This window comes from Glossina fuscipes, unplaced genomic scaffold, assembly GCF_014805625.2.
Source record: "Glossina fuscipes isolate IAEA_lab_2018 unplaced genomic scaffold, Yale_Gfus_2 114, whole genome shotgun sequence".
In the NCBI taxonomy this organism is placed as follows: domain Eukaryota; kingdom Metazoa; phylum Arthropoda; class Insecta; order Diptera; family Glossinidae; genus Glossina; species Glossina fuscipes.
This window is the reverse complement of record NW_023998457.1, coordinates 3,598,652-3,603,104: the sequence shown is the minus strand read 5'-3', so window position 1 is coordinate 3,603,104 and position 4,453 is coordinate 3,598,652. Positions and strand designations below refer to the sequence as shown.

Here is a 4,453-nt window from a genome sequence, read left to right as displayed (position 1 = left end):
GCCTCCGTGGCGCAATCGGCTAGCGCGTTCGGCTGTTAACCGAAAGGTTGGTGGTTCGAGCCCACCCGGGGGCGCTTAAATTTTTAAGCCTTTTTTTGTTTTATTTTTTTCTTTTATCATCATTTTGCGGTGACTTTATTGACATCGTTATACCCTACACCGCTTGTGGTACAGGGTATATTAAGTTAGTGCGGGCGTATTTAACGCGCAGAAGGGCTTAAGATAGACCCACCTTTTATTATGTCGATCGATTTAGAATCATAAACTGAATTCATTTAAGCCTGAAATCGAGCATGAGCCCACAGTTGATGAAAAGTCTGAACTTATTGCTTATAAGAGAAATTGATTTGGATCTCATTTAAAATACTAATTAGAACAAGATTTTGGCTAAAATTAAAATTTTCTAGATTAAATTCATGAAAGCAATTTGTCATCCTTAGATCTACCATTGCAAAGGACATTGCAGGCGTTTCCTGTTTAACCCATGTGATGAATAGCATATTTGACTAGACAAGTTTATTAGTAAAGAAATAAAGTTCAACTTGACCAATTTACGGATAACTGTAGACTTTTCAACCCGCGTAAGGACCTTTCTAAATGTTTTTCCCGTTTTATTATAGAAAACTGGTTATAAATTTGAGTATAGCCGGGGAATAGAAGCATTGAAAAAAAAATCATCTATTGAAACACATCTTAATCATTAGTGATAGCGACTGCTGACAACAGAGGGGTTAATATCGCAAACATTTCCCCTGTAGGTTGTGCTGTATTAAACTGAATTTCTTCATACTGAAAACTGCGATGTCATGATTTTTGTCAATCACGCCTACTCTTTGTCGCAAGTGCATCAACTATTTCGGATAGCCATCTTTAGGCGTTTCATTCGATCCCATGCCCCGCTGACTCCGTCCGTCTGCGGCCATCACGACGCAACTATTCTACATGATGATTATTTGAGTTTACATCCACTGTTTATTACTCGTAACAATAGCAGTATCATCCTTCGAGGTAGGCAGCAAAAATTAAATTTCCCGCAAATGGAATTTTTTGGCATAAAACTACATCATCTTCTACCAGCTTTGTTGTGATAATTAAAGGCACTGCATTCAAATAAAGAAATCACAGTTAGATTCACCATCCGTCAATGCTATTTGTACCTTCTCTTAACAAAAGAGACGAGGTTCTGCTGAACACAGCACGTCATCATCGCCTTAATTTCAGGCCGAGAAAGTTGGTCATCATAGTACAATAGGGGAAACACCATTTTCGAAATCCATGCGCTCAATATAATTTAATCAAAATATCGGACTCTTTAAATATAATCAAATCTTAATTTTTCTTAATACGGACCTCTTGACTATATCGTGTCTAAGCCAACTTTTAATCCTTGAAGCTTCTTATGATCCGTTAATCACACATAGATGTCAATCACTATCGATTGCTAGATTTTTACAAGTTTGCCTTGATTTAAGGACCCATCACTATCTCAGATCTATACCAGATGCGGCTGCGTCTTTCTATTAGATGTGCTTATGTTTTTTCTTTCTTTTTTTTCTCTTCTCATACCCTACGTCACTTGTGGGGCATATTAAGTTTGTACGCAATATCAAGAAGGGTTTGAGATAAACCCTATTTATATTGTACCGATTAAGTTAGAATCATTTTCAGAAACATTTTCTGAATCGATCTCAGTTTGTCTGTCCCAGAATTTTTGCCTTCGTAAGGAGCAATATTTAAGATAGTTTGATGAAAAGGTGTTGAAAATAGTTCGGGTTGGCCTACTTTTTCGACCACTCGCCATTTAACGCCTTCGTTTGTTTCTCGACCAAATCGCTGAGTAATAGTATTCCGACATTTTAAATTTGATTGAACTGCGGCAATTTCTTGAACTTCCTTTTGCATAACCGTGCCTACGAGGCCTGATTCTTTATATCGCAAAGAGATATGATTTTCAATATTTCATAGTGAAATTTGGTTCATAATTAAAAATTGACAAAGAAATGGAAGACCACGCAGGTCTATTGTTTTCAGAAAACGCCGCATGTGAAGATTCTCAGGAAATTTAACCCCTTATATGCCGAAAATCGCCTAATGGTTACTATTTTGCGATGAAACTTTATTTGTGATAGTAATTCGATATAAAAATTAAATAGCCCTAATTTGGACTACATAGCTCTATTTCTTGGATCTCACTGCCCATAAGATTTCTCATGTAAGATTTCTCAGTAAATCCTTCAGAAAAATGTTAAATTTTTAATATTTTACGATGAAAATTGGCCCATAGTAGCAATTAAGCAAGAAAATTATCAGTAGGGAATATGGATTGCATAGATCTATTCCTACTATATATAAGGGTTATCATGAAAAGCAAACTCTTATATGGAGAGAAAGTCTAATTTCTAGTTTTCTATGGCGGAAATTAGAAAATAACTTTTTTTGGCAGTAAATTCAGTTTGCTAAGTCACGGCGCGTGATACCTTTGGCAAACATCAATATGCGGGCTTGCATGAAATATATGCCTCCCTATGACAATAATGTGAAATTTTTGGCGTTTTATTACCGAAACTATTGTTTAATTATACTGGGCGAAGTAGTCTGGGGTATTTATTGGCCCGTCTTGCCCGACTATAACGTTCTTATTTGTTTTCAGTTAACTAGTCTTATTCAATTACTATAGTCATCAACGAAGGATGAGGGGTATATTCATTTTGTCGAATCGTCTACAGCGCTCAACTTCAAATTTGGCAGAAACATTGGAATTTCCTACGCGCAGCTTGGTATCAAAAATGGGCCGAATCCATCTAAGGACATGCCTATGGTACCACGTAAACTGAGAAAACCTCCGTTTTTCAAAAGCAGTCAAGAAATGGTTCTTTGCCCATTACTTATAAACTGCAAGAGATGAATTTACAAAAGTCTAAACGTATATTCTGTGGGCTATGGTATAGCATTTTTGCAAAAATGGAAAAAATTAACCACGCCTACCCAATATTATAGTTTATCAATATTCAATTTTTTATACCCTACGCCACAGCGTATATTAGCTCAGTGCAGTCGTATGTAACACACAAAAGGGCTGAAGGCGGACCCACCTATTATTATACCGATTGATTCCGAATCGCTATGCGAATTGATTTAAGCCTGTCTGTCCCTCTGATGTCTGTCCATAACACTTTATGCCCAAGCTACAGGTCTCAATATATGAGATATTTCGATGAAAATGGGTATAGTTAGATGTGGTGACTCAAGAAGAAAAGCTACCGAAAATATTTCGGATCGGCCCACTTTCTCGACCAATCCCCATTTAACGCCTTTGCAATTTTCAATATTTCTCGGCAAAAGTGGCTAAGTAGTATAATTTGGACTTTCTAAATTGGTATGAAAACTCTGGAACGACTAGGGCAATTTTTGAACTCCCTCATTAACGAAAACTGAAGTTCTTACGACAAAGAAACACCATATTCAATGCTTCATGATGAAAATTGTATCACAATAGTACCAAATTTCGACCACCTCGGTCTATTTTTCGGATTCGGAAGGGTGATCATTTGTAGACCAGAAACGTTTCAATAAGTGCTGACGAAAATTGACCCTTAATAGTAATTTCATAGAAAACTAAGAATTATATTAGACAATGTGGTGGTTTAATGGTCGGCCTTGCCCGACTATATAATGTTCTTACTTGTTTGGAATAACGGTGATGGGTATAAAAGATTCGGTCATGCCCAAATATAATTTTCTTACTTCCCTATATTTATTTTTTTTTCTGTTTTTTTTTTTGATTATGAAACATATGACTTGCATGATAGCTGAAATAAAAAAAGTAAAAATTGTGCTAATTAATCGTAAAATTCTAAACCGTGTACAAAGGTATCTAATATGTTGTACAGTAAGTGTCACTATAAACAAACCCCTCGTACATGCCTCCGTGGCGCAATCGGCTAGCGCGTTCGGCTGTTAACCGAAAGGTTGGTGGTTCGAGCCCACCCGGGGGCGTGGGAGTTAATTCACCTGTGAATGACACATTCTTTTTTTTAACTTGCAGCTAGAATTTGTATAAACCCAAGGTTATATGCCATTATCGTTTAAAATTACTGTTAATTTTTCCCCTTTAGCACTTGAAGTAATTAAGGTTCTTAGAATTTTCTACTGTAGTCTAGTTAATACAAAAGGATGGTTTTACGAAGATGTTCATCGATACCTTTCTTCACTTGCATCTCATCAAAGAAGGTGCGCTTCTTTTAACTGCAGGATGGCAAAAAAAAAGAGACACCAAAAGAAGTAAGTTGACTTTAAAACTTTCCACTTGATATGACTGCATTGTGCTGTACTCGTGTCTTGGATGCTGCTACTCGTTTCTTGTTCTCGAAAAAAAAATTCAATTAGTTTGTTTAAATTTTCATCTTTTCGACTTGAGTGCACGATATGCATGTATATATATATATATATGTGT

The 4,453-nt window shown here is 36.3% G+C and overlaps 2 non-coding genes across 2 annotated transcripts; both read left to right on the top strand.

Moving 5' to 3' along the window:
* On the top strand, positions 1 to 74 carry Trnan-guu. The gene has a single exon. It is a non-coding gene; the product is annotated as a tRNA-Asn (tRNA).
* A 3,848-nt stretch (positions 75 to 3,922) lies between these two features.
* On the top strand, positions 3,923 to 3,996 carry Trnan-guu. The gene has a single exon. It is a non-coding gene; the product is annotated as a tRNA-Asn (tRNA).
* The last annotated feature ends 457 nt before the right edge of the window (positions 3,997 to 4,453 follow it).